General features: G+C 38.9%; 1 long non-coding RNA gene across 1 annotated transcript in view; it reads left to right on the top strand.

Annotated features, from left to right (window-relative positions):
- The window catches only part of LOC142052416 (uncharacterized), a 93,650-nt gene that overhangs the window by 4,802 nt on the left and 61,464 nt on the right, over nucleotides 1-27,384 (top strand). Inside the window, exon 2 of the long non-coding RNA XR_012658830.1 lies at nucleotides 5,193-5,286. This is a non-coding gene — a long non-coding RNA (uncharacterized LOC142052416). The remainder of the gene's footprint in view (nucleotides 1-5,192; nucleotides 5,287-27,384) is intronic.

Raw genomic sequence — 27,384 nt, 5'->3', positions numbered from 1 at the left:
GGTGGGAGGGTAGCAATTCTGCAAACAAAATCTCTTTACCTTTTTATTGAGGTCATAATACTCTGTCAGGGAGACAGGTATGTTTCTCTGAGCACTGTTCTGGGGACAGATGTGGCTGCTGATAGCTGTCACCTTGGGGGAGGCTAGTATGATATCTATCCACCTCCCTAGTGAAGCTTGAGGGATTGTTTCCCTTCTTAGCCTAAAGTTGCATAGTTAATATTACCCTCTATCTCTGTAGGAAATGGAATATGGCACGTGGTGAGACTGGGGGCTACTATTGCTTCAGCTAGTTGTTTCGTAAAAGAGCCAGAAAGTTTCTTATACTGATTTAAAACAAAAGGGTGCTCTTGTCTGTGTCAGCGTTCAACATTTCAAATCTGTAAAATGATTCTCATGTAAATTTCTCATGATGGACCATGTTGCCTGTTGGATTTGACGTTCTTTTTCAGAACTAATAGCTCATTTCCTCTTTACATGTAAGGTTGTCCTGAACTCTAGGGTTTCTGTAAATAACTTATTTAGACTACAAAGAGCCAGAGTTTGTAATTTTTTAAAAAATTAATTTGCTTACAGTTGAGTGAAAGATTTTAACCATTTTCTTTCTTACCTGCTTTCCTATCCTATTTCTAACCTACCCCCTTTAAATTACGTTTTATTTTTAGTATTTCCCACATTATGAGCCCTGACCAATTGTAGAAAAATCTAAAAATATGCTATGTGTTCTTACTCTACAGTTTCAATGCATTTTGATATAGATGGCTATGCAGCAAACCTGACGGGGCTGAAGGACTGAGCAGGACCTGATCCTGCATGTAATAACTTGTGAGCAGCCCAGTTTTCACTTTCCCCATAGTGGTTACTACTCACCTCTGCTATTAGTTGCTGGATAAAAGCACTGAGGAGAGTTTCTCATCTTTTATATCCTCCAACCGTTTGTTTTCATAACTTTTTTCTTCAAAGATAAATATCTTTGTTACCTTACTAGAAACCATAGCTGTCTCAAGTTTGCCTCATTTTTCCTCTATAAAACCACCTATAGTTTCATCTTGATTTATATTTGCTAAGTGAGAGGAACAGATTTGTCTGTCAGTTCAGTCAAACTCTTTCCAGACATTTACTCTGTGAAAGGATTTGATGCAAAACAGTACATTTCAAAAGGTTTTTTCAATATCATTTCATAGAGGTTAGCTTTTCTGGCTGGTATTACTTATAGCCAGTGGTGCCCAAATCCCATTTAATTTAGCTTTAAATGATATGTCTTCAGGACTCCTGCCAAGCATTATACTACTATTTCCCTGTCCTTTATTTCAGCCAAAACCTTGTAATGTAGTTTTATTGTTTTGACTGGTTGTGACATTGATTTTGAAGGATTTGTAATACACAGTAAAACATTACCATCATTCAAAACATGACAAAACTTTGCAGTAAATGTTTCTTCCTAAACATACCCTTTTATTGGTATATAGATATTATTTGACTCTTACTAACAAAGGAGATGGTCTGTGTGACCATGTTTGATGTGGTATATAGTATTAAGTATTTTGGCTGAATTCACGTAGTTTGTTAGAGACTTTATGCAATAGGGTGAGTCCACACTTTTTATTTTCTTAACTCTGTATTTTTTTCTTCTTTCTTCATATTTTCAAAATGGAGGTCAGAATTTAAGGTAGATTTCCAACTGGGAGAATTAATATCTCCATTGCCTAATACAGAAATAGCTAAAATTATTCTGGGAGCATCTAACAGGAGTTTGGGATGCAGAAATACTGAAAACACTCATAACTAGGGAAATTTCACTCAGTCATTCATTTCCTATTAACCCCTGACCTTCCTAAAAATGATTTTATGCAGAGCATGTTCAGATATCATGGTTTTGTAGGAAATGACTGTCAGGCAACGAATTGCTGGGAAAGAATTATCTGGTGTGCTAACAGAATTGTTCAGATCAAGGTACTCCTCAGGCACTGTTAGCAGAAACTGAGCTGAAACTCTAATTCCTAAGTGTTGCCTGCTACTGCAGATTTAGTGTCCTGCTTTACACTATTTGAACTGAAGGAGCTAGAAAAAGGCTGCCTGGCAGCTGACTCCTTTGGGAATCCCTGCTAAAATGAAATGTATATTTCATAAGGTCATCCCAGGGAGCAAAATTTTAAGTAAACATACATTTCAAATGAGTAAGCAATTGTCTGCTGGGAAACCATGTATGGAGCATTAGTTTTAGTTATATAGACTCATCTTTCAGTGTGGGGAATTACACACATAATCCACAAATAAAGAACATGCTAGTTAATGCTTAACATTCCTCTAAACACAGCCTTGCAAGCTAAATTAGTAAACACGACAGAAAGAATATTCTCTGCATAAGGCCCAGTTTCACTAAAGTCAAGTTAAAGCCCTGCTGCCATAGGCGAGTGTTTTATTGACATATGAACTCTGCAATGGCTCTGGTTGGGCATTCCTGGAGAGCACATTTTAACAGGAATTACCTGCAGTGAGTTGCAGTTAACAGTGTATTTGGAATATTTTTGGATATTGATATGTATTTGTGTGACACAGTTCCAGTAGTCATAATCCAATTTGTGGAGGTTGGTTTGTTTAAGGTTTATCAGAGACCGGACACACTGAATGTTTAATCCCTTGTGACTTTGAACACCTGCGGGGTAGATATCTATACCTGAGCTAGTTATTCTGGGCTCCCCTTTTTATCAGTGGGAGAAGTAGATACTTTTGTAATGTATTCAGATGGTTTAGTTTAGATCTCTGTTTAGGATGAGATGTCTTAGTCCCCAGACTCTATCATCTACATTGACTGTGCACAGAGATGAGGATAGCTGCTTTAGATCTTGATGCCTGTCTCTAGCTGAAGTAATAGAATCCCTACCAATGCTGACTAGCAAGACTTTTTTTTTCTTTGGGATAAAATTCTGCAGTTGCATCTTTATTATTAATAATCTGATAGAATTCAGTTTGGTTTTATATGTTTATGTGGGAAAATTGGACCTGAGTGATAAAGGAAGAAAAATTGATGAATTATTCAATGTTCTTCTCTTTCTTCACTTCTATAGTTCAACAGAGCTATAAATAAAGGCATTTATGTATGTGTGTGTATATATATTCAGAAAAAAATCTTTAGGACAAGATGAACAGAGTGATTTTTTTATTGCTTTTTTACACTGCAATTCAAGCTTGCTGCTATGATACCTTTCCTGACTGATTGCATCAGTCTAAAAGAATAGATTGTCAAATACACCAAAGAACATAAATAAAATAAAGTAAAAAGAATGTCTTCAGATCTGGACCGTTCATCCTTTTAAATCTGCTTGCATTTTCAGAAAGCACTCAGAGTTTACCTGCTGCCTACAAAGAATAGCCACATTAAAATTAGCAGCAAGGACAAGTTAGAGGATCATTGCAAAGGTTTTAAGGTACACAGCACATACTGTACTCATAGGTACCTATAAAACTGACGAGCAAGTCACAGGGTTGGGTAGTCTGATTATTAATAAGACTTAGCAATTGTACCTCTGCAATATATATAAGTGGGCTCTTATTAACAATGAGAGTCATATATGGTTTCAGTTGTATTAAATCCCCTTTGTCCTTGCCTTGCACTGCTCTGTGTACAGGAAAACAGGTCACCTGAGAATTACATGCAGTCAAGAACGTGTTCTGACAGGACTGCATTTAGTCCATCTTTCACCTAGGAAGAGTCACTGTGAAGGAGTTCCTCTTCTATGTGCCAGGCGCATGTTGCGTGCCCATACCACTGCCTTCTCTGCAAGGACTTGGTGTAGCAGGTCCTTGTGCAATATGTTGAGGGATTGAAAGTGAAGAGGGGAACTACAGGAAAAACACACAGCAAAGATAAAGATTTCACAGTGCAAGTTTTTCTTACCCTGTCCCCTGTACTTTTTGCATTGCTTATATTAATACACAAAATTGCATTGATACCCAGGAAAGTATTAATCATAAATTCAACAAGTCAGTATAAAACTAGAAGATTAAGTATAAAACTAGATGTCACTTTTTTTTCTGTCCTGCAGCAGGAGAAGGGAGTTAGGATTTAAAGTGAGTGTAAATGGACAAAATGTCAGTGTATGCAGTCTGGTTAAAACTCAGCCCCCAGCTCAGTGTGAGGTTGGAGGATGGGCTGTTCAGCTTTGGGCGTGCAAACATAGAAGTTGCGAAGCTAGAAGGCTGATGGTACAGGACTGACTAAGCACAAGCAAGAGGAAAATCTTGCTTCCTGGGTAGTTTCTATTTTTCTGACACTTGGTTTCTTTTCCATTTTATTTTTTTTCCCCTTTGCAGTATGTCAGCTGCAGCTTAATGGGCTACTCAGGTGGACAAAGGATGCAAGTCCTTACAGTTCATTGCAATTAATTCTTAATACTTCCAGTTAAAAAAAAATGAGGTCACTCTTCTCATGCACTGCAATCTGCTATTACAACTCTTCTTGTGTTTGTTGTTGTTGGTGTAATTTTTCAAGCAAGTAGTGTATTAAAGAGGTATGAGAGTAGATGTAGGTAAACATTGATACATTAGTTCTGACCACTATGTGTACCGTAAAATTCATATTGAATTTCATGTATAAGATAAATGTTCTGTATACCAATCTATTTCATTTTTTTCTGATACAGAAACTACCTGAGTTTAGTGTTTTTAACAATATGGAACCCATATAGGTCATCAGATGTTAGGTCTCCTTCCTTCCCTTGTAACGTCATTTATTTCTAAACAACATGGCAGTAACATGAGACCACGTCAGCCTTTATATAATGTGCACTTTAGTGAACAAAAAAAGATTATGAAATTTCTCATCAATGCTCTGAGGGATTGTTTTTGCATTAGTATCGTATGACAAATGATAGACTACATCGTAACTTAACAAAGGCATGTCTGCTCACTTCCAGCTGATGGTGTCAAAAATAACTTTCAGTGGCAGCATTTTGAATTGTTAATTGTACTGTTGTTCTAAGCTGAAATCCTTGACCTAAATATTTATGAGGGAAGTGGTTCTACAGCACACTGCGTTAATGCCCTGCAATATGGCCATGTAAGCAAGAGTAACCTTGATTATTCACACGCTCCCAGAGACTGTGGCAGTGCTTGGGAGTGGGAAGTCTGAGCCCCTGGATCCTGGGGGTTTCTCTCTTGCTCATTTCCAGTGTTTCATTCTCTCTCTGCAGATCAAACATTCCCTGAAGTGTGGTAGAAGGCAGGAAGAGCGACACTTGCTAATTTGAATTTCAGAAAGCACCTAAACCACATTCTGATCTCCAGGTAAGTGTCTGTGAGCCACTTGGCTTTGACACTTGTTAAAACTTAATCACATATCATTTTGGTGCCAAGCTACTGTGCGCAGACCAAAGAGGGGAGTTTGCGTATGCATGTGCTTGTGTTTGTGGGGGAGGGAATACTTTGTTTGTTTGTACAGATAATATGAGATCAGCTTATGAAAAAGGAGGAAAGATTTAGAAACAAATGAAAACCTTAAACTACAGGTGTCCTGATACAGTTGCTTTATGTAAGATCTCAAGAAGGAAACATCTGGGAACATGTAATTTACTAATTTAGATCAGGCTTTATTTTCATGTATTCATTCTCTTCCTCTTCCCCCAAACTGCTTTTTAAAAATACCCTCAGGCATATCATGGGCTATATCAAAGTCCTTTCTTAAGCAGTAACTGTCTGTAAAGGAGAAGGAAAACAAATAGCATATTCTAAATGTCAATGGTAACTAAACAGGTTCTCTCTGTGAAGACATGGATATCTCCAAAGAAGTTTGGAACATGTTATCTATACTGTGAAACTCAGTATTAACCATGTAAAGGATGTATATACTGGCCAATGACTCAAAATGAAGTCTTTTGCTTTAGATGCCTCATCATAATCATTAGACTGAAGACTGCAAGATATTTCCTGTGCTTTCACTTCCATTTGAAAACAAATTCATTTTAGTCAGGACTGGGCTGCTTCTTTTGGAAGTATTTGAACCATCGAGCCGTTTGAGCCATTAAGCCTGAATGCTTATGGAAGGTTTGTTGTGCCTGATCTTGCTCAAATATTGCATACTCCAAAAGTGCTGTGCTGAGGTAACCACCAGCCAGGTGCTGATGCAAGATTGACTCAGTGTCTACTCTAGATATCAGACTGAGATACAATCTGGTGCACCAAAATTGAGGAGCCTGTGTTCCTCATAGGGTCGGTGGGAAGGGGTGGACTCCTCTGAAGGGTGACTTCTGCAAACTGTCAAGGGGGATGGTATGAATATGCCCCATTGTTTTTGCTTGCAGCCTAAATATATGTGACAAACAATATTTCTATCAGTTTCATGGTATGGTTACTAATGACAAAGTCAGATGGCATATTTTATGCTCATGTAAATATGGCTTAATGCAAATATGGAAAGTATTCCCAGGCTCCCTGGCAGGGCTACTTCATGGGACACAGGCCATAGTTATGGTTAGTGCTGTGCATGTGATCGGTGAAGGGGAAAAATAGACATTAAATACTGTGCGATGCAGGTACTGGAGATGCTGCGTGACACTGCGGAACAGAGCAGAGGTGTGATCCCTTAAACATACTTTCCATCAGATGATTAAATGCAGCAGTCCTGCTGCATCCCATGTACTTTCTGGAACAGGATAATATACAAACACTTAACAGTCTTGAACTATGTAAACTATTGTTAGAAGGTATAGCGACCTTGTCTAGGGTGTTTGAAAGTAAACCAAGAAGTGTGCAAAAGAAGATCGTTTGTTCTCCACATTCTTAGTGGGCAGTACAGCAAAACATGTGCTTAAGTTGTAGCAGAGAAGACTCCAGTGAGATACAAGAAAAACCTTTTAAAGGAGCACTGAAAGAGGAAGCTGCACAATTGTCATCCTCAAGAATCTCTAACTTGGCAAAACATGTCTGTGGTGTCTGCCATGTAGGGCTAAGCGATCGTTGAGCCTGTGGTGAATGCTGACAGGGAGGTTGTGGTATCAACAACTGAGATGGGAACTGCAGTGAACACCTGAGCCATACCCAGGAGGTGGTTTGCTAAAGAATGCAGTTTTGGCTGAGATTTTCTAAGGCAGGCACCAAGTCTTCTCCGTTTCTGTATTAGCGGTCTCAGCCTTTGCTGACATGCAGCATTGCTTTAGTAGCAGGGAGGAGCAAGGCAGTTTTTGTCAGCAGAGCAATCCAGGAGTTGTGCTCGCTGCCAATTATTCAGACAGCCATCAGGAAGGGCTTGTTTACCGGAACAGTTTTCTTCAGTGATTTCCTACCTTGGAATGGAGCGTGATCATTTTCACATGTGTCGTGAGCACTATTTATAGCTAGGCAGCAAGAAATGCGCTTGCAGCAGAACTGACACAGTCATTCGATGCAATGTATGATTTCTCCCCAACCCCAGATGTAATAAATGCAATCTGTGATATACAGTTTATCTATAAACACAATTAATCACAGTGATTAATTCTCATGGTCTCTTATCCTGTTAATAAAGTGAAGAAATATTGCTTAACAGATATAGTAATGGGTTGAGTAAGGATGTTTTTGACTCACTAGTTTACCTACTGTGGACACATCACTTTGCTTCTATGCTCGGTGAAGTCCCCAGAGATTACTCCATCTTCCTGAAAGTACTGAATAGAGATAGATTCAGGTCAGGACGTTCTGGAGATAAGAATGTCATCTGTACTGTGCGATATTGGTGTCTTTTCATAATGGTTCCTGATATGCATTTTTAATATTTTTGAGAAGGCAATTAGTTACTATTTTTCAATCTATCAATGCATACATAGCATTTTCTGGCATTCCTAAAATATCCTTAAAAAACAGTCTTGTTCTCAGTGTGAAAACTTGGCCTTAAGGAACTTACAGTGTAAATGTTTCTTGTCACTGGAGAAAGTCTGTGCTTGTGAAATGCAAGCTGGCAGTGGATGGTATGGAGCTACTTGAATGGAGCTTCATGGATATGTGTCCTGTGTCCAAATAAAGTAGAATGCGTGCTGGTTCCTTAGCTCCATGGATCACCAATCATATCACATTGTGATCCATGGATGAAAACTGAGGCCAAGAAGATAGGAAGCCAGGTTAGACATTCTCCTTCCTCCGTCCTGCCTATGTCCCTTTTGGTACACAGTGCCTATATTCACAGTGGGGCAGCAATGGCAATATTGACAAGGCACTATGCAAGGACAGCAGGAGAGGAAGGCCCAGCACCTTGCTTGCAGCACACCATGCAAGCGCTAGCTGCAGCTCTGCCCTAGAGGATCTTATTTTTGCTGACAAGCCCTTATTTATACAGGATGTTGTCACACTGGTTTACTAATGGGGTGATTGAGATAGTTGGCATGATGGCTGGACCTCAAAGCCCAATGCCTTGCAGCACTGTTGAAGGCATCATCAGGGCTAACTGCCCTTATGTCCAGCCTCCTACATCTTGCACCACCCTCTGAGGTGTGCTGAAAACCTGCTGTGAGGGGAGGTTACATCCCTAACTGTGTCTCCAAGGCGTGAGGGCTCCATCACTGCGGTTCCAGGGACCTTTGTGCTGTACCCGGGTGTGCACTCACCATCAGGCTTGCAGACACTCAGTGGCTGGGCTGGCAGCAGTGGCATTACCACTGTTTGCCTAGTAAGGGGTCCCTGCACAAAGGGGCATCTCTGTGCCGCTTTATCCTTCCTCCATGTGAAGGTACAGACTCTGTTTTTCAATTTCAGACAATGTCAGCACTTGGGAACCAGTGGGGAGGGCTGACAACCATGGGGCCTGCATGTATTTATGACCCTGGTTTCTTCCTCTCCTCCCCCTGCCATTTGCTATGAGACCCTGTGTCTTATGTAGGGTTGCGTGTTAGGCTTATAACATCTGCGTAGTGTGGAAAACTAGGAGGCTGAGTGATGGATGACTCATTGCATGCCACAAAACCTGTGGCCCAGGTTTTTATTTGTGCATACCTGTAGGAGTTACAGCTAGATATGCTGGGAGTGACCCAAACACCTTTGGTGTGGAGGTGCAGAGGATATTCTGGACACCCTCAGGAGCTTTCTGGCTGAGCAGTGTAGACACAGGCACCCCCTAAAAAATCACAGTTCTATTTTTATTTCAGTGGCAGAATACAAAATTCAAACTGAATCCAACTCTGGATATCCTTGAGTTGCTTCCAGACAGCGGACTAAACTTTTCTGAGCTGAACAGGGCACATGAAATCTGAAGCCAAACGCGAGTTTTCCAGACTGAGTGAGGATCTAGTTAGAAAAAGACCATCTTATTTATAAAAGGAAATGGGTACTTGACTAACAGGGTGTGGTATGTATTTGTGAAAGCTTCAGACTGAAAACCAAGCAGGCTGGTTGTGTACAGGCTGCATTTCAGCAGAAAGCCTCCAGGTATGCATTTCCAAGGCTAGCAGGCATGTGCTTCTTAAATCTATCTGCCTGCCTGAGCAAAACCTGCACTCACAGCTTGAAGGTCTGCTATATACACCTTGTGTATAGCAGGATGTGTATAGGGTTTGAGTGAAATGTTATTCGTGAATGGATAAAATAGAGACAAATCATAGGAAAAGATATTGAAAGGAAAGATATTATTCATGAATGGATAAAATAGAGACAAATCATAGGAAAAGATATTGAAAGGAAAGGTAAGGGCATTGAGGAGGATGAGGAAGACAAGCAGCACAGGGGCAGCCTAATGATGTGACAGACCCAGAAAGCACTCTAAAGCTCCAAGGCAATTACTCCTGGACCCTGTCCTCTTAGCTGCTTTGGCATGTGGTCCAGTAACAGGGAACTGGGAATAAAGATCAGAGCAGCAGTAGGTTGTGGTTTTGTACAGCTTACCACAAGGTAAGCTCTTTCCTGTCAGAAAGTATCTATATTTGTTTTTAAAAGTAATGTTAAAACATCTCTCAAATATTATTCTTGATGAACTCATTTTGGAGAAATCCTGTCAGTGAAGTAAAGAAACTTGAAAAAATATTATTTTCTCATGGTGTTGCATTTTAAGAGGAGAAATTGATTCCCTAGTAGGTCACTTATATTAGAAAAGCTATATAGATTTGTCCTAAGTACAAGAATACATACTGACAAGTCTGATTTGTGAATGCTTTTTCTAGTATACATCTACCAATGTGAGTAAAGTTGTGTGAATGACTTGTGAGTTTTATGAGTGCACAGCAACAGGGACAGGTAAAATCTTAGCTGCTTTTAACATGTTATGCTTTGCTATTCCCCATTATTTTTAGGAATAGGAAAAGTGTTTTATGAAAGAGAAAGACTTTCAGATGTAGTTCTGAGTAGTGAGGGTATGCTCAGCGCATTGCCTTCTCACTATTCTTGGACTTGGTCCTTGCCAGCTTTGTGTGCAGAATTTCTGTTGGCCTCAGTGCTACTTCTCCACCCAGATGGAGAGTTCTGTTTAACACTGTGCTGTTAAGGTACTATGAAGAGCTGGAGATGAAGGACATCACAGGCTTAGTTAAACATCCCTAAGTTATTCCTCTCACAAACTTTAAGGTAAGAAGTAAGAAAGACTTGGAGGCTACAACAAAGTAGAGAATGTTTGGAACTAGTTATGCCAGCGAGGCTGGGTCCACCTTGCCTCTTAATGGCCCAAGGTATAGTTGTCATTATTTCAGAGGATTACCATCTACACTGCTTAAAGGATTTGCCTCTGTATAGTATGTTGATGCATATTGATACATATATTAAGGCTATAGGTTTGTCCCTAATCATGTTGGTAAGATGTAAATATCATCAACAGTATTACATAAATAATGACCTACTGAAAAATTTAGAGTGGGAAAGAAAGTGATAAGAATTGATATTTCTGAAATAATGGACTTGTCAGAGCTAAGAGCTGCAGGATACAGGAATTGATTTTATTTCATTTACTTTTTAATGTGAAGAAACAGAAGACTGTTGCGTGTGAAGTAACCTTAGAAGCCAGTGCAATATGGAATACTCACAGAGGCATTCACATGTTGTAGGTGTAATTAATAATTAAACTGTGATTTTTTTTGGAACAATGAAATATTTGGACAGAAAGCCAAGGTCTACTGTGAAAAATCTGTGAAAAACATGTATATCTCCTGTTTCCATTCCTCAGCTGTAGTCACTAGCGTGTTGCCTAGTTAAAGGGATTTTGAATCCTTTTAAGGCAATAATTTTACTTTCAGTTTTCATATTCAACTTACATTTTAATGCCCTTAATAGAGATATATGCTTAGTACCACAGTCTATGCAATAGAGCAAGAGTAGGAAGTTGCATACCGTTCGATGATAATACTTCCTGTGCAATATTTATGAGATACACTAATTCAAAAGTGTGCTCCAAAGCAGGATTGATACAGAAGATCAATCCTCAATGTTTTTTGGCTTACTCCTCCTTAAAATTTCTAACAGGTAGGAAAACTCTCCATAGGTCTGTTACTCATGGCCTTTCACACTGAAATATTTCTCTCACCTCTAAGCTAATTCTTTCTTGTTGCAATCTTTTCTCTTTTTCAGAGAGTATGGAAAACAAGTCATTATCTTCTTTCACAAAAAATCTTTCTGAAAATTTGAAAACTGTTATCAAATCTCCTAGTCTTCCCCTTCCTGGATTAAGCAAGCCCAGTTCTTGCAAAGTCTTATGCTAGATCACTGTTTTTGGAAGTTCACTCTTATTTCTGTTTATGGGACTTTCTCCATCTGGTCGATGTATTCCTTGACATGTGATAACCTACAGTAGCCACAGGGATCCAGGTAAAGGATTACCAACTCTGAGGAGAGTAGAAGGAATGTTGTGTGTGTTTAGCATAAAAAGTACTAATTTTCTCTAACTCACATGATTGCTTTTTATGTAATGGTGTCATCCATTTTAATTGTTACGTTCTTTTCTACACTGTGCTTGCCTTGCCAGTCATTCTCCAGCTTATATTTGTGCATGTGAATTCATTTAATTGTTTAGCTGAATTAAGTTTTCTACTGTTCACCAAGATAATTTAAAATGTATCTTCTGCACTCTGAAAGGTTTGAAGACTTTTCAGCTTAGTATAATTTTCAAATGCAAAAAGCATCTTAATCTGTCTACCATTTCATTAAAGAATATGTCATACAGACAGATTCTTGCAGAACCTGACCTGATACATCTTGCCCATTTGAAAATGAATCATTTATGACTATTCTTTGAATGGGATTTCCCAGGTAACTCTCTAACTACCTTAAATCCACTTGTCTATGGGAATGTCCTGTGAGATTTCAAAAGCCAAAATCCAGATACATGACAGTATTTATTCCTCTCTATCCTTAAAGTTTGTTATCTGCCATAGAAAGAAATAAATATCCTGACATAATTTATTCCTTAAAAATTCATCTTGGCTCTTATTTATATCCTGGTTACATTCCAGATTCTTACAAATAGACCTTTCATTATTTATTCTGATATTTTTCTGGTGATTGAAGTTAGGCTCTCTTCTCCTTTTTGATGTTTTAAAAATAAGTAAATGTTTGCCCTTTCTAGTCTTCTGGAATCTGTATTCCTCAAGTTGCTAAGGACAATCCCTGATGCTCTAAAAACTGCTTTCTGTGTTCTTGGTGCTGAATTACATCAGGCCTAGCCAACTTAAAAACTACTACATTATCTCTGTAGATTCTACCATTATTCTTTCCTTTTCTAGCCTGATTTTCACCTTTCTATTTATGGTTTTAATGGGACTGGCTATGACATTAAAACTGATCTTTTAAGCAAAGGCTGAAGCAAAAAGATCATTGAACACTTTCAAGATATAGTCATAATGCTGTAACTATTGTAGCCTAAGAATATAAGCAAGGAAAGGTTGTGGGTAAACGGCAATCTCTTTTATTAATCCAATGGATATAGCTGGAAAATAGACAAGCAACTGCTTCAGGAGCTGGGTTTGTGTTCCTGAAGACTTATCTATTGGTTTTTTGCTACTAAATTATTCAGTCACTAAAGATATCACTTCACTCCCCAAATCCTGTCTCAGAGTCAACACTTTAGCCCACTTGCTAGTAATTAACTATATTTTGTTGTTAACTCTTACCTTCTTCAATTTTTCACTTGTTAATAATGCACTTAAAAGGTTTTTCTCATGATGCTTTATTTCCCTTTCAAATTCTGTCACAGGCATGTTCCTGAGCCCATGGAAGATTTTGTGCAATAAGCTTGTGCTATCCTTTTATACTGGGCTTTAGAAATGTGTCCTACTTCACATAGTTAATTTGATTATGCATTTCTTATGTGTCTTTCCTGGGTATTGGATCATTGGGGAATGCATGATCAGGCCAGAAAAATGTCCTAGAATACTTCATACCTTTCCTTCAGATGGAGGTAGCTGGTGGCGGACAAGTGCTTGTGGCTATGCCTAGTGCAGAAGGAGTTCCTCAACTGAAGCTAAGGGTGAAGACTTCAAGAAGTGCTTGCAGTTAGAAAAAGAACTTGAAGTAAATAAGAACGGATATTCTGGAAGGAGAAATAATAAGGATGTTGATGGTTTCTCTTTTAATGTATTTACCTTTGGTTCCTTGTAAAGTAATACTGAAATAATAGAGAAAATATATTGCTAACTACCTGAAGTTGCCTATAGACAGCTTATTTTTCCCTTCTGCATTAAATATGAAGAAGGACTAAAAAAATTGGCCCCAACATGTTAATGACATCAAATGTAGTACATATGTGGGCTTTGAGGCATACATCCATACAAAACCTGGCTGGTTTTTGTTTGTCTATGGAGCTACGAATTTGGTGATCATGGGAAAAAAAAAAGTGTGTTATAGCAAGGGATCAGTTGGTAGCTATGTGTCATAATATTCTCCTCTGTGTGCAAATTAAAATACATTTGGCTAAAAGCTTCATAAGTGCAGAGTTACTGAGGGTATCACAATCAAGTGAAGAGACTAGCATGTAGGGTCATAGTACACTCCTGAGCACCTGTCATGCTTCATTGCTGAAATGGTAGTTTTTCAGCTGTGTGTAAAAGATACAGAGCTGTATTTCAAAGATGACATTTTATTACACATATGCTTTCCCAAGAGTAACTGAACACCTAAGTACTTTGGGCTAGTTTCAAAACCCCTTTCGTTTTTATCAGGGATAATTGTGATATTTTAAATACTCATGTATACTGCTGGAGCCCCCATAATCCAAAAAGTAGTTTGGAAAAAGATGGCCCTGCATATCTGTACATATGAATATGGAATTCTAAATGTATATGTGAACATGGAATCTCTAGAAATTCTCTTAAAGGTAGCAAAATGTTCCACAAATAGGAATCAAAGTGCAAAGTATGTATCAACAGTTATACTTATTTATGAATCCTTGGAGACTTGCTACCAGTGGTCTCTGTTCATTGTGTTGGTTCTCTCCTGCTACCCCTCCAAGCCTGGCAATCTCTCCTTACTTTTATACGTGAATGGAGAAAAATAAAGAGGGCTGTATTTTCATTGGTTTGTTTATCTGACTCTGCTCTTGTTTTCTTCTTTCTAGTTCCAAATTTAACTTCAAATTCTCTTCTTGTGCTCAGCGAGTGATGATTTCTTGGTGAAGCACTGGGGATCAAGACTACATATTATGCATATAAGGGATTATATAAAGTGTAATGCATTTAAATGATTTTATTGTAACACACTAAAACAACATATTCCTTGAGCTGGGTCTCAGAGTAGAATCAGCTCTAACAGCTCAGAAAATGTTAACATGCTCACTGGGCTTTACAAAGTAATGCCTGATGAGACTGTCTCTAAAGAAGCGTCATACTTTGCCCGTAACTTAAACTTGTTCATCCTTGACTTCACACTTGATAAACAAGGTATAAAATATATATTAGGAACAAGAGCACGTTTCAATCCACTGCAAACAGATCACTAGAGAGAATAAATCATAGCCGAGCCAACTATGTTTTCCTCCCGCTTCCTCTCCAAGCTCAATTAAGACTCAAAATGTTTTTTCTTCTCCCTAGTTCCCTTTTATCTGCTCCCCTCTTGTGTTTCCACATCCTTCCCCCGTCTTCTTTTTTATCCTATGGGGCTAGCGCTGTAGGATAATGAGGTAATTCCTGGTAGTGTTGGAAGTCCCAGACACCTGGATGATATATATTTTTTCTATCCCAGACTGGGTCAGATAAGACCTGATTACCCTTGGGTATTTCAGTGGTATATGTTCAGGTTAAGTTAGTCCTTCTGGGACCCAATAAAGTTTCTGTGCACTGCAAAATATGCAAATGTCCATCTTCAGATACAGCGATTTTTGTCTGGAAATTCAAATCTAGATGAATGGCTAGGAAATAGCCTAGATGTGTAATGAACAGAAGTGTTTTAGGTTTGTCTTCCACCCCATCCAACACTTTACAGATGTCTAACCCCCAAGCTCTCTTTTCTGGCATGGATCCAGTTCTGATTTGTCACTGACTCGCTCTCCATATGCAGCAAATACTCCCAATCTAGTGAATTTTTAAATATGACTGCTTTGCATACACTGTGTAAATAAAATATAAACCCCTCCTAGCCCCCCAACTCAACCCTCCCCCAACAAAATTCTGCAAAAAAACCCATTCCCAAGACTGTTTCAGCAGAGTCTAATCTAAATTAGGTCTCAAACAAAGTAGTTTCCATATTTTTTTTATTTTATGTAGCCATTAGAATTCCATGATTATTTCTTAAAACAGTGGATTAATTTAGAGTCAATAAAGCAATTATAACCAGCAAAGGGATTAACAATTTAAGAGACCTCCAAAAAGGCTAATTACAGGGCCAGCAATTTAGCTGACTGTATGATGATTCAACTCAGATTCCCATTTCTTAAGCTTTTGTGGACTCACTCTTCTCCCTGGTGCTTTAATAGCAAGCCTGCATGCAAATACTTGCTTCTCTGTGACTGAGGCCTATGCTGCTTTGGGCCAAAATTGATTGCTGAAGTTACATGACTGAAATGCCTCAGGTAAAAAAAAAAACCACTAAAAGAAAAAATTCAGTAGACAGCTATGTAGTGTGCTGCCTGACAGTCACTAATGCTCCCAGGGTGGAAGAGGTTCTGCAAATAAGGTCAGTAGAATTAACACTCAATTACCCCTTAAATATCAAAGAGGGTGCCAGGCATAGTTCTGACAACATTTGGGGATGATTGTAATTGCAAACCACTTGCTACATGAGCATGTGTGGTTAGATGCTTTTTCTTCCTTAGAGTAACTGCTCATGAGTGGATATTACGAGCTCACTCAGTCATATTTCATACTATTTAAGAGCATGGATGGCCATATACTGTGTAAAGTCCCTTCTTTATCGTTCAGATCTCCATGCTGACATAAACTGTCACTGGTCCACTGGAGTTGGTGGAGTCCTAAGGTTTAACATCAGCTAAGGTCACACTTGTGTATGCAGTCGATCAATAAACATGGAGACAACGTAAATCCGTGTGTATGCCGATTAAATAGGTACTTTAGTACATTTATTTAGTACATGTCAAAATAGATACTGCCACTCTCTTTTCTTTAAAACACTGTGGTTTATGTTCTGACACAAAGCCTGTTGAAATCAAAGAGGTTTTCACTTAACCTCAGGGGATTTTGGCTCAGAACCACAGTCCAACCGTTGTGAAATACACAATTTATATCCAGACTTTTAAAAAATCTGTTCCAGAGGCATTTTCCTTTATTTAGCCCCTAAATCTGTTTGGTACCCCATATTTTCTCTTTGAAGAAAAAAAAAATCAAACAAGAGAAAGCAGGACTGCAAAGTGTCTCTGAAGGAGATGTCACACAGTCATTCATCCATTTACTAGCTCAGCGGTACAAAACCTGACTCATATGTTTCCCTTTTTCAATTTTCATTGTCCTCTCCCCATCCTCAGACCTTCCAATCAGCCCCAGCAAGTAACTGGTATTAAAGACCTCTTCTTGCCTTTCAAAAGGGGAAGAAAAAATTAGCTTTTTTTTTCTTTTTTTTTTTTTTTTGTGATTGTCCCTGTTTAGTCCCTAAGTCTCAATGGGGGTGTGCAATCTGAAATTTGACCTTTTCAAATTGGGTTTGAAGAATGAAATCACAGCAGAACCCCCTTTCTTCACATTTTTGTTCATACACTTTGTGGCTTGCAATCCTACAGTATCCAAGAGTTCAATTAGGCAGTGTGTAATTGACAGGTTCCTGAGTTAAATAGCTGGGATGGGATCATGTACTTAAAAAAGCTTTAAAAGAAAACCTGTAGACAGGCAATCAGTCAGACAATCTTTCCAGGCGCTTGGAAAGCCCCTATTTTCCTAAGCACTTGCCCTATAAATGATCTGGAAGTCTTGCACGTAAAGTAATTTAATATAAAAGATAGCTTGGAGGCAGTTAACATGCAAACATACCCCTGATTTAATATCTAGGAGGCATTTTTTGAAGTTGCTTTTTTTCAGAAGTATTGTTGTTGCTCATTATGAGTGTGACATCACTTCCCCTCACCTAGTGATATGTGTACTTTCTGTGCTCTGATTTTTACCTTTTTCAAGATCAAAGCCTCATTTCTTCTGAATTCCAGCCCACCTTTCCTTTTGCTCTGTTCATTTCCAATATCTAGAAGAAAAAATTACCAACAAAGCAAAGGAAAAAGAAATGCAAAAGAAATTTCCTGTCTTTCGCTGTTGCTAGACTCTGCAATTTGTCAGGTTGGATAAAACTTCCCTATTTTCTTGCTGCTATACTGTGGTAGAAATCTCAGTTCTGAAGCCCGTGTATGCCAGGAAAAATAGGAAAGAATGTCTTGCTTTTCTGTTCTTGAAAGAGTGTCACTGCATAGTGTACCTTTGTCCATTTTTTATTCCCACATTTACAAAAATTAGGCTTTTAAGTTGAGAATTTCAGGAGTGAAGAATAACTTTTGGGTACTCCAACATTTCAACTTAAGATGTGTTATAGAGTCCCTATTATCACAAAAAGCCTGATAGATCAGGGGCTGTAAAAATGGAGCAAATGTTTTTACTTTGGCTTTCCCCCCTGCTTTTAACAAAGCTGGAATGTATGAGCACCCTTTTCCCGCTGTATAGCAGCTCGCTAGTTGGAGCTTTTGACCAGCATGCAGAAAACCACAGTTTAGTTCCTTATTTCTGTGGATTTAAATCCACGTTTCTTATCTTTGAAGAAAGTGCCCTGTTACTGCTCTAGTCTGAAGAAAAGACACTCTCTATCCCTTCTTTTAAAGCTGTTCTACTTACAAAATCCCCTCCAGGACCCACTGAGCCAGCGGAGGGTTGGATCCCCCATCAGTCAAGGCATCACTTTGGAGGAGACCCACCTGTAAATTCACCATTATGACTGCTCCTCTGGAGCCAAGAAGGATGGCTTTGAATCATCGCCAGCAGAAAAGGGTAAACTGGACCAGAGCTTTCCCGGATCCACTGAGCCACCCTGCATACAATGCATATTGTATATGATGCCGTGGAGTGCTCCTCATGGGAAGATTTTGTGTTTTTTAATCCTGATCTGGAGATTGTAAAAACCCAGAGAAGGGTGGGATTTAGCGGTGGGATCTCCTTGCTCTGGGCATTTCCCTCCAGCTAGCTCTGAGCAGATCCTCCTCAGCATGCTGTTTTTGTGATGATTTCACACTGTCAGGGAGGAAGCAGAGACCAGAAGATCAGAACACAGCCCTATGCTTTTTTGTAAATCAGTGGTGAACCCACATCTTAAAACCTGCCAATTGGTTCGATATCCCCTCTGAAAAAGCATATACAACAGCAAGAATATTTAGACAGAAAAGCAAGAGGTATGACAATAAATATGAAAAAGATCTCTATGTGAAGATATACTAAATAGGTTAAGACCCTTTATTTCAGAGAAGAGATATTCAGTTAGAGGCAGTAGGGCTATCAGAAAGGGCTAGAAAGTCATGAACAGAGAAGGTGATGGGGAATTGTCTTCCACCCTTTTTTACAATACAAAAACAAGTACTGAAATTATCACGTAGCAAGAAGCAGGCAAAACAATACATGGAACTTTTTAGCACAAAGTCTTGTGGAGACCAAAAATATAAGTGTTTTTTATATTTTTATGTGTATATATGCACGCATACAAAAACACACACTCTCCCTATATCTATAGGTAGCTATTAGATATGATTGTCCTGATTCAATCTTCAGTAGAGGAAGCTTCTAAATCTCTAGTTGCCAAATGCTGAGAGGACATATCAAAGGATTGCTCTTGTACTTGATCTGTTTCCCATACTCTTTCCCTGAGCAGCTCATGTGCTCTTTGCGACCCTCCGCTCTCCCCTACATGCTGTGAAGAAAACTAACAGCACATTCCAGGTGCAGCACAGTCAGACACCATGAGAAGAAGCTAGCACACGCTGCACCTACCAATATTGTGAAGACCTATCTTTAGAAAAGACACAGGAAATCCACAAATTCAGCAGGTATTAAGAACTGCATCTGCAGTGATTGGGGCTGAGCTGAAGAGCCATTCAAGCAGTTAAGTTTTAATAGCTGAGAAGAAACACTGCTTTTATCAAAACAACCATGGGACATTTTAGGGCAAAAGACTAGGTTTCTATCACTCTGTGGTAACTGATACAATATACAAGCCAGAGAGGATGCTTAATATTTCTTTTCTCTCTATTTTTTTCCCAAATATAATAATAATTTGCTTTAATATTTTATCTTGGTAGTTTAAATAGGAGCAATTTTTTTCCTCTCAGTCTTACCCAGTAATCAGAGTGGTCTTTGAGGAAGCTGATAGCTGCAGAGTTGTGTTTCTTGGGAGAAGTGAGCAGATGACCCGAGCAGTGTGAGTTACCCCTGAGCTGCCAGCTCTCAGGCATGCGCTGCAGAGTCCCGACGGCTGGTGTGGATGTGACATACAGTGCAAAGTTTGGACAGCACAGCCTCTTTTGGCACTTTGATAGTTTATTGCTCTGGAGAATTCCCACATCGTAAAGGATTTTGGAAACTGAGCTCCTTTTAGAGACCTAAAGATACTCTTCTGCTTGCAGGTTGACCATATTCTTTAAACAACTGGTAGATTAATGAGGTAATATTTGTCTCTAACAAGTGTTTGGCTAAAAAGCTGGATAGGGTAGGTGTAAGTCTAACTTTCCTAATCAACACAGCAAAGCACATCATGCCTGAGGCTTTTTCTGAAATTAAAATTTTGAAACTGATACTTTGGAAACAAGAGGAGCAGGAATATAGGGTGAGTATGATATCTCTTTGTATTTCTCTCTTTGGAGTTTAATGTGATATTATGATATTAAGAACTTTGGGCCTATGACAACTTTCTGTGTGGTATAGGATAAGTTAGGCAGATCCCAGGATGGCATTGCAAGAAGATCTACAAAGAGTTATAAACTATACCAGGCAAAACTTCCAAGGAACTAAAAAAAATTTTCCCCTACTCTTCCTTATTCAATATACCCACTTATGAGATAGCACTAATTTCCAACAGACTTGCATGTGGCTTCTTCTGTAACCCGAGGACTGGCATAATCTTAGTGAGATATTATTCCATTTTCTGTAGAGGATTACTTACATGAGGTTACAGAGCCCTTAGTGAGTGGGAAATTCCCAGCTGTCCAACACAATGACTTGCAGTTTCAGGGAGGGTAAAGAAAAAGAGCCGGGTGGGCAATTTTTACTTGGCTTTAGTTGGATTTTTTGCTTGTTCGGATTAGAAGTGAAGATGATACTACTGAAGAAAAGCATGGAGCATATAAAGATTATGAGTAGTTTGTTTTCCATGACTTGCAGGGTTTAAACTATGTCTTAAAATATTTTTCTCATTCTCTTAATATGTTCCCTAGTGCATTCTTCACTTACTGATGGTATTTTTCATCACATGGTGTTATTTCTTCCAGAGGACTGTACCCTAAACCATATAGGCAATTAATATAACCCTGCCATGATCAAAAGGAAGAACTAACCCCCCAATTTTTTAAGTCTTCTACACTTAAAATGTAAATGTCTGCCATATATTTTCCACTTCCGATCCACTTATGTTTAGCTTGCTTTGGGGAAATCAAGTCAATGTAGTGCCCACAAAAAACACCCCACACCCCAAAAGTTCAGTCCCTGAAAAGTAAGATTTTATTAATCTCAGCCTAAATCAAGCATCTAAAATTTGTTAAATGAATTTAACCCTAAGATACCTGCTTCCTTCTAGCTGATTATTAAGAAAACCTTCTGATATCCATCCCCCACCACTGCATTGCAGACATTTAACAGTGCAAACATTGCATCCAGACAATGTGAAGTCACAAGTGGGAATCCTGATGAAAGGAAGAGATTATCTTGTTCCATACCAGGGACTCTGATACAGCCACTTGATTTGTTTGTTGCAGTTTGTTGTGCACATCCTATGTAGTGTAATAGTAAAAAGGAAAGCTACTTAATGTTATTCTGCCTGCAGCTGGAGCATTTGGGAAGAAAATAAAAATTATACTTTCCCCTAACAGAAATGGATGAAACACAGGTAATAGACAAGCGAGGAGCTGGGGCAGTAGCGCAGGTATCTAGTCTGCAACAAGGAGCAGTCCTCAAACCAGCATTTAGAGGGGATGAAGAGAAGAATAATTGCTGGGGACCAAGCGATTTAGAGTCAATGTATTGCAGGAGGTCACTGAAACTTGCTGGCTTGGAAATGAGGACTGTTTTAAAAAACCCTAAGTAAAACAAAACACTCTACAACAGCATCCCCTTCAAACTTTCCCTGTGAAGAAGTGAAAGAGTTTTCAAAGTTTTTTTTTTTGTCTGTCTCAGCCAGCAAACCTGAGTAGTCTCCATTTAAAGAATATTGTTATATTTTGTTGTTGTGGGGGTAAATCAAACTTGGGGTTAGAGGCTGGAGTCCTGTTGCTATCTTCTAGTAAGTTTCTTTGCAAGGCAAAGGGGGAGGAGTCCCATAACACATCCCAACACCTATAATAATAGTCTGTTTGTCAGCATTACTGTAAAGACTACCTATGTCACTTTTCTACTGAAAGTTTTGCTCCATCACCATTTACCAGATTTTCACATTTCTCATGTCCCTACTATGAGCCAAAGTTCTAGTTGTTTATTGCTTTTGTATGTGCTGAAGGTTAAATACATTTCAGCTGTACATTCTGCAGATAGGGCATGAAGCTTTGTGGCATTCATATCATGGACAGGTTCTATATACTATAGGTGCTGAAATTTCTTGCTGTGCTTGAAAGCTTGAATGAATTCTGTAAAACGTAAGGTCATTTCTGAACTCCCTAGAAACCTGAGCAGAGCTAGAGCAAAAGTCAGGTGTAGACCAGGTGATCTGAAATGGCAGAGACCTCTGGATGAAAAGGATGCTCAGAGGTGGCAGTGAAGGAGGAAGAAGAAAAGCTCTCAAGGTGCAGGTCAGAGGGCTGGTTCAACTGAGAGAGGAGTGAGATCACTAGACTACTGGGTGCAAATCTCACTGTTGTTCAGATACATGTTTATATTAATCTTCATTTCAGTTATCTTCCTTCAATAAGTGAGTGGCTTTTAAAATGCAGGAGCATAATGAGCCCCTAAGAAATATTATTGCTGAAACTCAGTCCACAGTCTATGTGTCTGTCTTTCGCTCATACTGGTCTCATTAGAGCCACTTGAGTCCCCATCAGCCTGAATGAAATAGGAGAATATGATATTTTATGGGCAAAACTATTGCACAGTGGACCATACAGCTACACTTTCATACTTTCACACGAGTCTATTCCCTACTCTCATGATTTTACAAAGGTTTCCCCAGGTTCCTCTCACAAATGATGTGAAGCAAAGTTTTAAGAGAAGAAAAGACCATTTAACTGAAGACTTTGCTTGCCGTGAGGGTTGGCCAGTGTTTTAGTGGAGGCAATTTAATCCCTCTTCAACTGGTTATGGACTGACTGATTAAAGCTCCCCTTTGTGCTCTCCTGTGGCTGCTGACCTCATCAGTGAGGGACTGCCACTGCTTCAGCGTGGCGGTGTGGAGCTCCCATCTGGGTTTAGCGACATTCAACACAAATGAAGAGCTGGCATGCAGGACTGCTGTGGAAAGAAGTGACTTTGTCTTAATTCATTTTTTGAGAGAAGTAGCACTGCCGGGCCCCTTCCATTGTACATGCTAGAGCACAGAGCAACTGTTCAGGCTATTGATCAAATGAAGAAATGCCGTCAGATCCTTGAAGTCTGAACCATTAAAAGGGATACATATGGTAGGAGAATACAAGCCCAGCCATGCACGTCTCTAGAAGTCAGAGGGAGGTTTTTCTAACTGCACAGACCTTTTGAATTAATTTAACTTTTAAACATCAAAAGGTAGTCAAAATATATAAACAGCCAAAATATATGAAAAAAAAGTAATTGAATTTTAAGAATGAATCATGTTACAATATTTCAATCACATTCCTGCCACATAGGGAGCCAGTCAAAAAATTCCCCATGTTTTACAACCCTTTATATACACTTTGTATTTCAAACTACTCTATGAAACAACTGATATCCGGAAAAACATTCTAAAAATGAGATAAGGAAGTGCTCTTATGTGGGGGGTTTTGCAGCAGTTGGAAAAAGTTTGTGTGGGATTGCTCTTTTTCAGGTCAGATTTTTAGGAGTGGTGGAAATGGTTCCTGGAGGTGGATGGACATGATTTGTCTACACCTTCTATGTGATCTTTCTTACCGATGTTTGCAGTACTGTTCCAGCTCACTTCCATCCTGCAGTCTCCATGCACCTATTCCCAGCAGATTTTTGATGATTTCACACAAGCCAGCTCCTTGTCTGTTGTACCCTTGCTGCTATTTTTCAGCTCCACTGTGGCTTGCTGTCCTCTTGTTAGGCTCTTTTACTTCCCCTGTTTATCATCTCCCAGATCTCAGTTGCTGGGATGTGCAGACCCCTGGCTTGTTACCATTATACCTGTACTATGAGTGAGCTCCTATCACACCTTTTCCTCAACCATGAGGTGCATTTTGTGGACTACTCTATTTTTAAAATTCTCTACAGTCTTTTGCTGGGCCTTATATGTCACTACCATCCCATAATTCCTTCCTGTCAATTTAATATAAACATTTTTTAATTTGGCATGAGAATCTGCTGCCTTCTAGCTCCTGTTATCTAAAAAGAAAAGCATTTTCAGCTCATTGTCACACCTGAAAATCTGTCTTCTATCTATAATGTCTTTGCTATCATCCAATTAAATAACTGCACTATTCAGGTTATTACACCATTCAAGGATATATTTTGCATAAAAATCACAAACCAGAATTCAGTTACAAAGTCCAATATGGTATTCTCATCTTGAGGTTGGACTCTTTCGGAGACAGTAACATACACCAAAGTGGCTCATGTTATCTTGTTACTATGGAAACAGTGATGCAGTACTGTTATGGGCGGAGATCTGTGACATTCAAAAGCAAAGCATAAAACTGATGTACTCCATAGCTTGCATTTTTATTCATCCATAGTGGTATATAATAATGTAACATCATAGTTGTGATAGTTATCTTGCTCATGTGTGTGGTTAAGTAATATCACGTGGAAACAGAAATAATAAAAGAAAGGGAAGTCTGAGACTGAATAGGGAATAAGAGATCAGACCTTCTGCCACTGATTTATTGTATGTCTTTGGAAAATACTTTTGAGGAAATCAGGTCTGTGTCTCAGTTTCCCACCTGTAACATGCCTGCTTTTTCATTCTCTCTTTGTTTTCTTCATTTAGGTAACAAAGCTTTTAATGCAAGAATGCTTCTCACTGTGGTTTTAGAGTGCCTGGCACAATTTTGGGAAGGGTTTCATTAGGCAAAAGCAGTACAAAAAATATATATAATATGCCTACTGTAATAAAGCTATAAAAAGACTTTTGTGCTGTTAAAAGCAAAGCGTATTCCATAAACAAAATTTTTTATGTGGTAGATGGCATTCATTCTCAGGGAGCTGGAATGGTCAATGGGATAAATATTTATGCTTTGTGGAAGTAACTAAGAAGAACAGGTGATAAAGCAATATTATTTGTAACAACAAAGAATAACACTGCATTCTGAAGGACTTGACAAAAGGTTTGTGTGCAGGAAAATGAATCTGGTTTTTTCTAATTATAAAAATGATCTAATAGAAGAACATAATTTTTCCCCTACACAGCCTGCTATGATTATATTTACTATTTACTCATTTGTATTGTAATGCCTAGAAGTGTAACCACAGGCCAAGCTGTCATTTTCCTAGATGCCAGACAAACACTGTCGCTAAGGCAAGGGACCAACTTCTGTGTTCCAGTGATTCAAGTTTAGGAAATACAATATCAAAGCAGAGTGGAATGGCACAAAAAAAGCACTTGAACTTCAGCCTCTCACTTTTCTTGCTACTGTTAGTTTACACTAGGTCTATGTCAGATTTGTGTTTTACGTGCAGATAATGCAAAGCCTTCATCTCCAATTTCTGGCAGCAATTCTGAAATGACACTCTTTGACATACTTCAGTTGCTTTCTGCTGTGACAACTATGAATGAACTGATGACTGATGGTTAAAAGGTTTGCTAGCTCCCTACATAAAGGTGTTTTGTTACCTTGAATTCAGCAGAGACTTTACTATCTATGCTAATTTTTTAATTTAGGCTGCTTGTTAGTTCTCATGGAGTGAGTGTTCCACAACTCCATGCCCAGACTCTTCATTTCTGAAACACAGCCTGAACTTTTTTTTTCTTTTTGTCCCCAAAATTACTCTTCTGGTGAAACTTGCCTTTTAAAAATACATAAGATTTTCTGACAGTCAGTGTAAAAATTGCGCAGCTGTGCTGTTTTGTTTTAAGTGTCTGCCCTACCTCTTTAATTATTATGGCTATTTCTCTCAGTGGCAGCCTCCAAAAGGGTTAGAGAAAGCCCAGCTCAGCCTTTTTAGTATAAAAAGTTTATAGATTTCTGATTTAACCCACATGAATAAATTCTAACCACCAAAATGAGAGATACTGAGTAGGTCAGTGTGGTGAGGGTTGTGTGAAGGTGTGGTATGCAAAGGTGATTTTGATAAAGCAAAGTTCTCATGTTTGCAGGACGCGGGATTACTGAAAGTCTGCTGCTGCCCTGCCTACCTACAAACTGCCCTTTGCACTGTGTGTTAGATGTAATAAAGCCTCATTTCTAAATTTCCTACAGTAGCTTATCTGTCACAGGAGGAGGAATCAGTGCACTGGGGTCTTATACAAGAGCTCTCAAATTAATTACTTTATTACAGCACACAGCAATATGTTCTGTTATAACTACCTTTTGTCACCCCTCATTGGAGAACTTCATTCTCCATCAATTACAGGCAGAATTATAGCTTCTCTGAAGTTTGTAGCAACAATTGGATCATATGGTTCATTCCAGTGCTCCCACATTGGCCCAAATCCTTTGCTCTGCCCCACATCACTACAGTGATCTCCTTCATCTTCTCTAATTTTGTCCATCTTAATGTTAGACATTTAGACTGAGCCATCTCAGCTTCATTACCCTTGTCTTAGACAGCAGTGACAGGATGATGTGTGCTGTCTTTTGGACTATGTTAAGTTCAGACTCTTAGTTTTTAAATGGATGAGAAGAATCCCCACAGTATGTTTCATAACAAAAATAGTTTTGTTTTACACTTTCTTTGTAGGTGTATTTACAGGTATCTGAAATGTGAAGGAAACCAAATAAAATATATCCCTTGCTCACTCAGCTAAAAGTTGTTAAATGATACCCTGTAATCATGCAGCTACGTGGTTCTGATATTTTTATAAATTATTTTTAAATAGGAAATCTCAAAGGGATATTTTTTCCTTAATGGCTCATATTATGGTCCTGAAAAAGGCTGTGAACTCTAGGCAATTCTACTGTGCTGAAAGAAAGGAAATATATTGCCTGGAGAGATAGGAGAATGTCCCAATTTAGAAAAAGCTGAAGGGCAGAGATTGTCTTTCTATGTCTTTATGTACAATATGTGTTCAGCACTTGGCACGCTTGGTGACACTTTAATGGGAAACCTCACCATACACTCTTCATTTTCTCCCCTTCCTTATTGCTAGGAGGTGAATTTCCAATAAAAGGTCAGGGGATGAATTTTTGCGCTTGAGCTCCCAAGCTCTGTGTGCAGACAATAAAATCTACTTGGCACTGATTCTACTTTCAGCTGCAGCAATTGCAACTGAAAGAAAATTCAAGTAACTTCAGTGACTTCAGTGGTTTCAGAGCAACATTGTCATGACTGAGCTCCTGTGGCGATGCCTACTCTGCAAGCAGCCAAGCTCTGGCCCAGTCTCAAAATATCCATTCTGCAAGAACTGAGCTGGTATATTTCATGGTGGATGGCTTCTTGTGCTTGATCCACCTCCACGAATAAGAGCTTGGACCAAAACCACTACACTGCTGAGGTGTTGCTGAGGGACCCTCCCTCTCCAAAGAGCTGTAGAGCTTGAGTGGAGGAGGTC

The sequence above is a fragment of the Phalacrocorax aristotelis genome, chromosome 2 (assembly GCF_949628215.1).
Source record: "Phalacrocorax aristotelis chromosome 2, bGulAri2.1, whole genome shotgun sequence".
Classification (NCBI taxonomy): Eukaryota; Metazoa; Chordata; class Aves; order Suliformes; family Phalacrocoracidae; genus Phalacrocorax; species Phalacrocorax aristotelis.
This window is presented reverse-complemented; position numbering and strand designations above follow the sequence as displayed.